The 13,600-nt window shown below is 40.3% G+C and overlaps 1 pseudogene; it reads right to left on the bottom strand.

Annotated features, from left to right (window-relative positions):
• Positions 1 to 1,257: 1,257 nt before the first annotated feature.
• On the bottom strand, positions 1,258 to 1,773 carry LOC129063189 (translationally-controlled tumor protein-like; annotated as a pseudogene).
• Positions 1,774 to 13,600: the final 11,827 nt, after the last annotated feature.

The following is a 13,600-nucleotide window of genomic DNA, read 5'->3' on the forward strand; positions in this document are numbered from 1 at the left end:
TGCTCTAATGTGTGACCTTTGGCAAATGACTTAAATTTTCTGAGTCAATTTCCAGGTCCAAAAAAAGACTGTCTCACTGTTAAAAATCACTTGACAAAATCAAGTTCAGGCTCAAGAGAGATAGTTAAGTGTTTGAAATTCCCAGTCCTGCCAACTGACTTGTAGAATGCTCAAATATAACTTTCCAGTTGCCAAAAAATGGAATAATGTTAGCTTACATTTCTAGGAAATGTCAGATGAGGCAATCTGGAAAACCCACCTGCTGTGCCTAAGCCTGAATCTAAAACAGTAAGTGGTCCATTTTTCTCTGCAAGTTGAGTTCTACTGAATTAATCTTGTTACAAGACGAAAGCCTGAAAGTAAATATGATGAATCACTCCTCCTACCCTGCCTGCTTGTCTGGTGCTAGCAGCCGTTCCCTGCTTTCTTTCCAACACAGCTCATAAGGAGCCAAGTGTCTGAAGCAAAGTGTGATCAACAGATGCTCGTTTCCATAATTGGCGCTTTTCCAGTAGCCAACCCCAAATTTAATTAGCCACTTATCTGAAGCAGGAAAGGATTTCTAAAGCATTCTAGTAATCTGTGCTCATTGTCTCCCCTGGTTCTTGCCCCAGTCCCACATGCCTCCTCACACAGGCGGTTTTGAAGCATGCATGTCAGGCACAGGATGTGTGCTAATTCTTGTGGTCGATAAACAGTTCTCTAAAAATAGCCACGAGATTTTTTTGCTAGGCATAAAGAGTGATATCCCCTTGAACTGAAGACCACATATGGTACATGGGAAGGTCACTGGCCAGGGAACTGCACATGTAACTCAGAATGAGTGACTCCATGTTTTCCCCAAGTTAACTTACAACTCTTCACCTGTGACCAACCTAGCACTGGGCTGCGACCTGCAGTCGATCCCAGGCGGTCCGGTGGCTGCATGCATTTAACACCGCTTGAGCAACACCCTCCACTCCTTGTTCTACCGACCTGGTATTCAGTGGATTCCGTGATAGCTCCAACTCCCTTGGACCAAAAGAATTGTCTACACTTAGTCCTTTAAAAAAAAAAAGTTTAAATGCATTTTATTCTTACACAACTTACATGAAATGTTTTTGGGTTTTTTTTTCCCTTAAAAACAATGCCTTGGTTCCAAACAAATCAAGGTCAAAATAAATGAAGAGCTCAATATAAGATCAGCCCCATTGTCCTAGTCCTGGTGTGTGGGTGAACGCAGCAGCCAGTTATGATAGATCCAAACTGCCAAATCTGTTAACATTTTTCCATTTCTAAACCATCCTTAAAGAAAACCATGTATGAGGTCACATCGTCCTCACAGTTGTCCAGCAAAGCACCCATGCCATCATCTGGAATCATGTTGTCACTTATCAAGAACTGGTAATTTTTGAAATTAGCAAGGACATGCTTTATATGTTCTGTTTCCCCTGTCATAAGAAGCTTTACTCTTTCTTCTTTCTGTTCTTCAAGTTTCCCTTTGATGGATTTCATGCAATCTTTGATGTACTTCTTGTACGCCTCTTTTGTGAAACGGGTTTCCTGCAAATGATAGTTCATGGCGATTATCAACACCGCTGTGCTTTCGGTTCCTTAGCCTTCGGGGCCTTCAGCAGAGGTATTTCCACCAATAGGCAAGTCATCAATGTTACCCTCTGTCCTACTGACCATCTTCCCCTCTACCTCCAAATACAGCCCGTCTGCAAACTCCGGGATCTTGTAGATATCAGAGAACATCTCATCGTGGCTGATGATTTACCACTAGATAATCATGATGGCGGCTGGAAGGAGACGACAGCGGCGCTGGTTGAGCAGGAGCAAGGAGCTCTAGCACGTAGTGCAGCCTGGGCGCACTCTGGGGCGGGGGAGGGGGGCAGGTAGATAAAGCTACACTTAGTCCTCTTGACAACTATCTGCTGTAAGATATGTTTTCCAGGAACTGTGTGATCGTAAGACTCCGCAATTGCCTCAGGAGTTTCTGTTGGCTTAGGGGGGCTGGCGTCAAGCTGAAACAGAAGCTACGTCTGCCCAGGGGTACTGGCAGATGATGTAGGAGGTTAGGCAGAGCAACACCTGCTGTGGCTCTGTTCCTCTTGCCTGCTCAGCATATTTTGCCCTGCCTGCTGGGGGCAAGCAAAACTGGGTGGTGGAGAACCCACCCACGTGGTTCTGTCAGCTGACCATCCCCCCAGCACTCGCCTTTTCTGTCAAGGCCACATTGACTGAAGAAACTCGGACCTGTGATTCAGGTCTGCCGGAGGCCTCTTTGAAATTTGGTTTCTCAAAAAGAGACTCCCTTCCTGGTCAATGAGCTAAAAAACTGTGCATTGCTCACCACTTAGACTCTACCAGGTGGAGGCAAGGAACCTTCCCGCATCACACCATTTGAGCCCTGGATCCAGCCCTGCCTGGAGGCAAGATTAACCTGGATTTCATTTTCACGAATAACCAAGTCCCATTTTTACTTAAGCTACCTAGGATGCAGATCTTTCTCCCAAATCTTCCGTACTAATAAACACCTAACCTCATCTCCTCCCTAGCTTCTGCATAACTTATTTAGATGGTTGTCTTCTTTCCTTTTGTGGTCTTTGCCTTAAATTCTCCACATCCTTCCCTCCAGCCCTTTAAACTCAGGTCAAAATCTAACTCTTATAGGGACTCTTTCTATATTAACCCATAATTTCCAAAGCCTTACAGCCTTCAATGCAGACATACATGGGTACATTCCATCCAATAACCATATCCTAAGTGCTAGTCCATGAGACCCATTCTTGTTGTAACACTGTTATTTAACCAAGAGGTTTTAGTTACTGAAAAGAGGAGGATTCTCATTTTAAAGTGGTCTGCTTATTAAAATTGTGCTCCCATGATGAAATACAGTGAGGATCCAAGGTGGGTATATGTATTTTTAAATAAATGCTAATATTTTAAAACTTGTGTATCAGGCAAGAAAAACCCTACATGAATTTTTCATTAATCTTTATGACAACTTTATTTACTAGGTACTTTTATCACCCATTTTTAAAAAGAGGTGTAAATAAACTGCTCAAGGTCACAGAGGTGATAAACTGAAGTCGCTGGATTAATGGAATCCAGAGGTCCTCTTACAGCCCCCATATATACTCGTCATATGCATTTGCTTTCTTGGAATGCTTCAATGGGGCTTCCTTTGGAGTTGCTCTGCATAAATAATTTAGGACTAGTAGGTTCAGCATTTCACCTGGGTTAATGCGCAGCTCTTTTACTGTGACCCACCCAGCGCTGGGCTCCCTCCAACTTGCAGCCTATCCCAGGTGGTCCCAGCGGCTGTATTCATGTAATACCTCCCTAGGAGCATTACATTATTCATGTCAGTAATAGTATTATAGTCATTTTTAGACTTAAATGAAATATGCTTGTGTGGACAGAACATCCTAATCGGTGAAGAATTTTTATAAAAACTATTTGCGTCAAACAGAGGATATGCCTGGAAACAAGATCTCAACAGACTGAGAGAAATGCTTCCGAGAAATGACAGTTTGCACCTTGTTTTATGCATTTGGAATAACAGAGGGGACATGAGGAAGATTACATGAAGGTGGGAGAAAGCAAGACATGGATTGGATTACAAAATAGTTAAAATTATGTACTCTCTTGAAGGCAGATACACTTTCACTTTAGAAGGAGGGGTCTAAAAAGAGGCATTTCAAAGGTGTGTTAACCTTAGATGGGCAAAAACAATGGACAGGGCTAAAGAAGTTACGTGCCTGGAGTATGACCCAGTTAGGAATTTATGATGAGATTATTTACTGTGATATTACTTTCCATAGAACCCCTTTTTGTTTACACTTGGTTATTTCCCTTCTTGGTTCACAGCAATTCTGAGAAATAAAAACATAGAAGTGACTGTGAGGCGAAGGCTGACCTCAGAAAACATTGATAGATAACTGGTAGAGCTAGAAAGAGCTTGAAAAACTATTCAAGGAAGACAGGGGCATGCTAAATGTGCCCAGAACCCAAAGCTCTTCGTTGACTGATTCACAGACAGCCCTCAGGACAAGGAGACTTCCTTCTGAAGGAGACTGAAGGAGAGCATAGTCTCATTAAGTGGGCCCTCCTGGACACGGGGGGCAGCGTATAGCCCTGTGGAGCTGGCAAACGTGAATCTACTAAAGAGCTGACATGGGGATTAAGTAGGTATTCTTCTTACAAATAGACAATCATCAAACTGTCTTTACAAATATCTAAATTCATCTTGACTCTTTTCCACGTGGTAGTTTTAAGGCCAGAAATGACATCTAATAAATCTAACTTCATAATGCATCACACGAGCACTTGATGCCCAAATGTCTTTACTGCAAAGATAATGAATTTTATTTCCTTCTGTGATGAACCAATTGCATTGGGTTGGCCAAGAAGTCCATATGGCTTTTTTCCCCTGTAAAATAAAAGACGCAGTATTTTATTTTCACCAATAACTTTATTGATTTGGATATTTTAAGTATGCCGACTATCTTCTGCATGGTAGAATATCAATTGTTCTCAAGTAATGTCTCAATTTGATCACTATCAACTTCAACTAATCTGCCCAACCATTCAGCATCATCCAGTGAGAAATCTTCAGCATAAAACTTCCCAAACCACTTTTGACAACATTTAGTCAGTCACGACACCTTCTCCACATACTGCACAAATCTTTTTCTGCGTTTCTGTTGTGCTTTTACTTTTCTTGAAATATTAAAGCATAATATGCTGAAAATGTTGCATATTTTCTTCCATCTTCAATATTAAAATAGCTACACAAAAATGCACCAATTTTGATAAGTTTTTGTAAATGCATGCTGATATGACAGTTGTCACAATACAATCTAACAAAATTATTTTGAAAGAAGTTAAAGACAAGTAAGCATTACTAGAGCCATCTTATGGGAAAAAAAACAAAGGAACTTTTGGGCCAACCTAATATATCCTTATTTTAAACATGGTTCAATTTGTAAGTGTTTTGTTTTATATAGCATTCCAGAGAAATTATTCCCTGAGATTTAAACGTTTTACTGAGGGAAGGACATTTCATCAGCACCCCGTACTTTTATTTGCCCACAAATCCAAGCAGACTAGAATGTGAATAAAAAGTGGGGAGAATACTTTAGAAACAGGCACACTGATAGGGACAAGTGGTGAGAAAAGTGGAAGAAAGAGAAAATTTATATCCAAACATAAGCATAGCAAAAGAATTAGCTTAAAGTTCAAAATTATTATCTCAGGAGAGAAAGAAATCTCCCCACACACCCCCACTCCTATCTGTACACCACAGTGTGAAAAAGTGATTTTTTAAAAATGTATCAAACTTTGTAGAATTCTGGTTGGTAGGCTCCAAGCTGACCCTGACGATGCTTGCCTGATGGTATTCACACTGTTGTATAGTCCCTTCCCACAGTGAATAGGCATGACCTGTGTAAACAATAGGATATTGTGGAAATAATGGAATGTGACTTCTGAGACTAAGTCATGAAAGATATTGCAGCTTCCTTCTCTCTCAGATCAGATGATCTGAGGGAGGCCAGCTGTCATGTCATGAAGACATACAAGGAGCCCTATGGAGAAGCCCAAGTGGTGAGAAACTGAGGCCTTCTGCCAACATCCAGCAGCAGCTTGTCAACCATGAGAATGAGCCCCTTTGGAAGTGGATTCTTCAGCCCCAGTCAAGCCTTCAAATTCTGTAGCCTCAAAATGCCAGCGTCTTGATTGAAAACTCATGAAAGACCCCAAAAGACCCCAGAACCACCCAGCTGAGCTTGTCCCAAATTCTTGGCCCACAGACTATGAGATAGTATGTGTTTTATGGCATTGAATTTTAGAGTAATTTTTTAATGGAGCAATAGATTACCAATACAAAAACTATGCTCATGTAACTTTGATTTTTTAAATTCAAATCTGTTGTATAATATTTTGACATATTTCCTGGGATCCTTAACAAATATCAAAATTCAAGATTATGGGGACTTCCAGATGGCAGCATAGGCAGACATGGCTCACCTCTTCACACAACCACATCAAAGTTACAACTAAAATATAGAACAACCATCACTCAGAACCATCAGAAATCGAGTTGAATGCAAGTCTGACAACTACGGAATTAAACAAACAACACCTATCCAGACAGGTAGGAGGGGCAGAGATGCAGAACAAGTAGGCCCCACACCCACATGTGGTGGATAAAAATTCTCAGGAGCAAGGAGTCCCGGCCCCACACCAGGGCCCCCAGCCCAGGGTCCCAGTGCCATGAAGATAACTCCCTACAACTTTTGGCTGCAAAAACCAGCTGGGATTGAGTTGGAAAAAACTGCTAGAGCCCCAAGCAATTCCTCTTACAGAACCTACACACACATGGACTCACCTACTCAGACTCACTTCCTCTGGACTCCAGCACTGGATTAGATGCTTGAAAGGCACCAGTGGTATATAGGGAGAAATGGAAGTGTCTGGTATCAAGAAAAACAGAGACAATTGTCCCTTCTTGAAACCCTTTCCCTACAGAACCAGCAAGTTGGTGCCATATCTGAGACTCCACCAGCCTAATAACACTGTTTGACACTCCTTGGAGATCCCCAGAGGCTCTGTCCCACCCAAATTATGGGCCCACCCAGGCTGCTTTTCCATGAGTGTCTGGCCTTGGCTCATGCTTCATAACTTCCTAAATCCTATCAAACAAGCAACGGTGGCCTCCAAGAGCCCCAAGCCTGGCACTAGCAGCAGCCAGCCTAGATTCACAGCTTGGCTTTGCCTGGAAATCTCCAAGCCCAGCACAAGTAGAAGTCATCTCAGGCTGCTTCATAACTCAGGAAGGGCAGCCCAGGCAAAACACAGGTTGGGGCTGATGCTGGCCTGCACCACCCGGGAAAACCCAGGGCCAGCGCACCCAGTGGACAACTACAGACCATGTGGGAGCACCACCACCCTGCCCCTGTATACCTCATGCCTCCCGGCTGGCAGAGGTTGGTGGTCAGTGGTCACAGCCAGTCCTTGCGGTGGACTAGCCTGGGTAAGTCCCTCCCAGTGACCTTCCAAAAGCAACCAAGTCTCGACTACAATAGGAGGGTGTACTCAGCCCACATGAAGGGCACACCTCAAGTACACAGATTGGGTGATAGAGGAGCCTGTGCCACTGAACCCTACAGGACACTTACTAGATTAGGCAACATTACCAAGACACAGAGTCAAAGCATCTCTACCTAATACATAGAAATAAACACAGAGAGGCTGCCAAAACAAGGACACAAAGAAACATGGCCCAAATAAAAGAACAGATCAAAACTCCAGAAAAAGGATGAAACAAAATGGACACAAGCAATCTATCAGATGCAGAGTTCAAAACACTGGTTATAAGGATGCTCAAAGAACTTAGTGAGAACCTCAGCAGCATAAAAAATATCCAGGTAGAAATGAAGGATACAATGATTAAAATAAAGAACAATTTACAGGAAAACAACAGTAACAGTAGAGTAGATGAAGCTGAGAATTAAAGCAACGATTTGAAACATAAGGAAGCAAAAAATTACCAATCAGAACAAGAAGAAAAAAAAAAGAATCCAAAACAGTGAGAATAGTATAAGAAGCCTCTGAGAGAATTTCAAGCATTCCAACATTTGCATCATAGGGATGCCAGAAGGAGAAGAGAAAGAGCAAGAAATTGGAAATCTATTTGAAAAAATAATGATAGAAAACTTTCCTAATTTGGTAAAGGAAATAGACATGCAAAGCCAGGAAGCACAGAGATCACAAACAAGATGAATGCAAAGAGGCCTGCTCCAAGATACATCATAATTAAAATGCCAAAGGTTAAAGATAAAGAGAGAATCTTAAATACTATAGGAGAAAAGCAGTTAGTTACCTACTGGGGAGTATCCATAAGGCTGTTAGATGATTCCTCAAAAGAAACTCTGCAAGCTAGAAGGGATTGGCAAGAAATATTCAAAGTCATGAAAAGCAGGTACCTACAACCAAGATTGCTCTACCCAGCAAAGCTATCATTTAGAATCAAAGGGCAGACAAAGAACTTCTCAGGCAAGAAAAAACTAAAGGAGTTCAACGTCACCAAACCATTATTATATGAAATGTTAAAGGGAGTTATTTAACAAAAAGAAGACAATCGAAACTATGAACAATTAAATGGCAAAAAAATACACCTTTATCAACAATTGAATCTAAAAAACAAACTAAGCAAACAAAAACAGAGACAGAATCATAGATACAGAGAGCGTTTTGTTGGTTGCCAGATGGGAGGAGTGTATGGAGAAATGGGTGAAAAGGTGAGGGGATTAAGAAGTACAAAAAAAGGTAGTTACAGAATAGCCATGGGGATGTAGAGTACAGTATAGGGAATGGAGTAGCAAAATAACATACACATGATCCATGGACGTGAACAATGGTGGAGGGTTTGCCTGAGGAAGTGGGAGGGTGATGGGTGGAGGGGGACAAAGGGGGAAAAAAACTGAGACAATTGTAATAGCATAATCAATAAAATATCACTTAAAATTTTTTTTAAAAAAGACTATGGATAAATGAGGTGTTATAAAGTCATCTTGTATTATACAAGAATCAAACCTCTTTAGACTCTGTTCTGACACATCAGTACTTAAATCCCAAGGGAACAATGAAACAAGGACACTTTCATTCAGTTCTTCAGTCTTATATTTAATGTTTTAGTTTAGCTTCAGCTTAGCCAAGAATGAATCTGTAAAAGCGTGTGTAGTATTGGGGTGGAGGAGGGGTAGGGGGAAACATATACATGCGTATATGTCCATGATTAGAAGAAAAAGATCAGAATTTAAAAGTATAAAAGTAATAAGTGTACTAAAGAAAATTAAAATAGGTAGAAAAAAATTACTTAAGGTCCGACACTAACAGAACTGCAATTCACATTCTTGTTTACTTCCTTCACATGTATTTGCCTACTCAGGCTTGCTCCTTTTGCATGGCACTAGGAGTTGTTGACAATAACAAAGGATGAATCAATGTTCAATCCTAACGTTGGCAATCCTAGCAAAAGCTTTGCTTGACTATATTTTTTCTTTTAAGATTCATTCTCAAAGGTGCAGATATAAGACATAAGAATGTATGTGTGTATAAATATATAAAACATGCATTTCAGTAAAATACTTAAGCATCTTTCAGCACTTCCTGTGTACACCACACCAGAGCAGCTGTTTCCGGGAATCCTGAAGAAGACAGTTTCTGCCCTTAGAGTCTAAATTTTACTTTATTTATATCACCACTCAACTAACATCAAAACTCATTTGTTTCATTATGAACAAGTGGCCATATTGCTCTGATCATTTGATATAAGAGAAGATTTTCTAAAAAGTTAGCTACTTTATTATTCTCTAATGCACAGAGACCTTGAATAGAATCTTTATATATATAAACTTATTACTAGTTTTCACCTCACTGCTGGAGACAGGAAATAATACCAAGCTGGCTTAATCAGAATCAGGTCAGATGCTGCGTCTTCAGTTAATAGTGAGAAAAAAATACTATTATTGAGGGCTGACTTTGTACCTAGCATTTTACACAGAATATCTTTAATCCACACAACAGCCTCAGAAGGTAATATTAACCCCATTTCCCAGGAAGGAAAAATGAGGTTCAAAGGGGTTAAGTAACTTGGCCTAAAATCACCCCGCTCTTTAGTCCTGGAGCCTGGATTGCAAATTCAGTCTGTAACTCCAAAGCCTTTGTTCTTTTCATGGCACCACCAGGCCTATTAAACAGGGCTCTTATTTTCCATCTGATCCTGAGTCCTCCTATTACCTGCACAAATATAGCTTTACAGGTCTTTGCCTTCTCATAAGAAAATGGAAGTATCTCATGAGGAATAGTGAGTGGAGGTCTGTGAGCGAGGTTGGGGATATGCAGGGGATTATTCTGACCACCATACCTCAGTCTTTCCATACAGACAGAGGTGGAAACCAAACACCTTGCCCAGAACTTTTAATTGTTAAAAATTTATAAGTCCTTCCTGAAAAAGAACGGGAAAGTGTTACTCACAAGAGTTAAAATATTCACAGAACAGAAGAGATACAGTAACTTAATCTTATTACTTAATCTTGTTCATTTTTTTTTCCAGGTGCTTATTTCCTGGGCCAGCAATTTTTATTTGCTTGCAGAGTTACAAGTTGATTTCTTCCTATCAGAAACGATCCCTTCCTTGGTGTTCAGCATTTTACCTTTCCTTTTCTATAGTTGGAATGAGTGGTTTAAACACTCCCACTCTGAAATAGTGTCATTAACTATTCAGATTCCACTGACAGCTACAGAGCATCCATATGCCAGACACTATTCTTTGAGATTTGAGGTGCTTTATCTCTTGAAAGCAGCTTCCTGTCTGGCAGATGTTGAGGTGAGGGTTCAACCTTGGAGTCCGCTCCTTTATATATCACTTCTCCAGTCAGTGACTTGTTCCAACAATGGCTTCTGAACACCTACTATCACTTGGCCAGCAATTCTTGATGCAGTTAGTCAGTAGTTGCTGCTCTGCTGGTTTGGCTGCATGTCCAGGGAGTAAATGAAGAAAATAAGTAGTGCTTGTGATGATAGCTAACACTCAGAACTGGTTAAGATGGGCCAGGCACAGTTCAAAGTACTTCAGATACATTAGCCCATATATTCCAACACGAACCTAATTTTATAGATGAAGAAACTGAGGTGCAGAAGGGGTAAGACTCTTGCCCAAGCTCAGATAGTTTGGAGAGCCATGATTTGAACCCAGCAGTTGGGCTCCAAGTTCACATTCATAAACACTGTGCTGCATTGGTGTTCACATGATTAGGTTAATAGTAGCTCAGGAATGTTATTATTCAAAGTTCAGACAACCTTCAAACGCCAACCTTGGCAAAAATCATTTCTAGAACTACATTTTACCTCTGAAAGTCCTGAGCGAGGAAGTGGTTAAAATAAGCTGCTTCATGCGTTCTGTAATTCTGAGCAGTTCTGTACACTGAGTACACCTATTACTTAGCAGCGTGTAACTGCTGACTCTGCCATTCAGAAGAATCGCATTGAAGCTGAAGTGGTAATAATTCAAAATTGACAAGCTTGGACGGACTTGAACAGTCATGCCTGTTATTAACATTTAACAGAATCAAGTATTTAGCAGACTATAGTAGAAAGTAGTAGAAGAATAAGTCTCAATAAATTAGCAGATTCCAGGAATATTTTGAGGCTAAGAATATTTTAAGTATTTTCTATATATAAGAAGTGATGGTTATTCTTGGAAATGAACTCCTTGACAGGGTAGTTTTAGATTTATTAAAATGTTTAGAAAGATTCAACTATAAAAAAAATAATTTACTTAAATTTTTTTTCAATAATACATAGATATAAAGATACAAGACAGATTTGATATATACTGAGGAAAATAAATATTAACTTCTTAACTATCATATAATTAAAGAAGCATGGCACTAATTGTTATATAAAAGTAAAAAAATAATTACAATTGCATATAAGCTCAATATAATCCTCATAAAAATTGTTTAAGTCTTGATACAAGTAAATTTTAATAGTTTCTACCTATGAGACAGTGTTGGTAGAACTGGCACGCTAGACTGAGACTAGGGTCCTAAAAGACTATTTTACTGAAATAAGCATGAAAAATCACGTCCATTCCTTTCTTGTTCAGTTCAGTGTATCAGTGACCCCTAAAGAATGAGAGAAAACTAAGTCATTTTCAGTCTGAAGATGTCACACAATATTGGCATTTCTGCCATCTCTCAGAAACCACCCAACAACAAAAAAAGAAGCAAGAAACAGAAATACAAATCTCGTCTTCAATAAAAAATTTAAAACAGGTGAGGCTCTTAACCACAGGAAAAAAGCGTACGGGGTTTTGGAAGGGAAGGCTTTCTCAGACTCCACCAAAAGCAGTGGAATTTGAGAAAAGGCATGAAAGGAAGCTGAGTGAGGGCACCCAGGGCCATATGTCTCAGAAAGAGCTTAATAGTTCAACCAATAAGATGCATATACTGAGGTGAAGAAATCAATGATTCTGTTTGCACAACCCTGGAAATATGGTGATATTATGGGTTGAATTGTGTCCCCCACAAAAGATACATTGATGTTCTAACCCACAGTATCTATAAATATGACCTTTTTTGGAAAGAGAGTTTACAGATATAATTGAGGTAAGATGAGGTCATACTGGATTAGAGTGGGCCGTACTGCAATGACTGGTGTCTTTATAAGAAGACAGAAATTTAGACAATGAGACACAGAGAGGAGAATGCCATGTGAAGATTGGGACAGAGATTGGAGTGATGCGTTTACTAGCCAAGAAACACCAAGGTTGCCAGCAGCCACCAGGGACTAGGATAGAGACATGCAACAGATTCTCCCTCAGAGTCTCTTGAAAGAACCAACACTCCCAGTACCTTGATTTCAAACTTCTAGTCTCCAGAACTGTGAGAGAATATAGTTCTGTTGTTTTAAGGGAACTAGTCTGTGGTACTTTGTTCCAACAGCTGTAACTGGCTACTTCAGATGGGCCAGCTGGTAGTATGAGTTTCCCTGGATCTAGTTTGGTTTTGTAAAACAGAGGAGATGGGACTAAACCAGAATTCCACAAACAAGCCATATTCCCAGGCAGTCATATGTTCATGAGGAGAGAAAAGAGACTACACTCTGAACAGCTCTGCAACTGCCTATCTTCACTTGCTGGGGAGAATAAAAGTATCCAGCCATGTAATATGACAAACATTTATTATGTCAAAACATTTATTGAAGAAGATACAAGATACAAGAAACATTGTACACTGGACAATGACACCTCAGTCCCCTTCAAAGTAGGTACCTTGGGACCTCACACAGTTCTCCCGATTGCCATCAGCCGCCCTGTCATATTTTCCTGAATCATACTGGTGATCTGAAATCTCTTCCCTTTCAAAGGTGATTTTAGTTTTGGGAAAAGGCAGAAGTTGCAGGGCACAAAATCTGGGCTGTAGTGGGGCTGAGTCAACTGGGTGATTTGATGTTTCACCAAAAAACTCTGCAAAGATGTGGATGTATGAGCAGGCCTGTTGTTGTGACACAGCTGCCCATCACCAGTGGCCCATAGCTGTGGCCTTCTGAATCACCCAAATAGTTTTTGTGGAGGAATGTTCAAGCTTAAGGCAAAATTTGATGCAGATCCATTGTTCTACTCGCTCATTTTGAATGCGATGGCCACACAGGACACATGCTTACTCAGTGACGTCTACCACTCCCACTGACTAGTACAGTGAAGTCGTCATTGTTCATGCATGTGCATTCCAGAACACTCTCCTTGGGTGACAGGTTACATTGATGTTGTGCAAAGCATTCTTCTTATATTAACAATGGCTGTACTTTTTCCGGACAGACCTCATATTTCATGTGCAAAACCCTGGACCCCCTCACAACACAAACCTCCTGTAAATAAATAGTTAATCTAGGAAAAATTCTCCTCATTCAAAGATGAGGAATAAAAAAGGAACTGACAAAGGCATAAGGAAAAAAAATAAAAAACAGAAAAACAAATGCAGATAAAGAATCACCATGAAAGTGTTATCCCAGAACAGATGACAATTTTGAACACACTTTTTGCCTT

The sequence above is a fragment of the Pteronotus mesoamericanus genome, unplaced genomic scaffold (assembly GCF_021234165.1).
Source record: "Pteronotus mesoamericanus isolate MK-2021 breed Mesoamerican mustached bat unplaced genomic scaffold, CSHL_Meso_final contig_164, whole genome shotgun sequence".
NCBI lineage: Eukaryota > Metazoa > Chordata > Mammalia > Chiroptera > Mormoopidae > Pteronotus > Pteronotus mesoamericanus.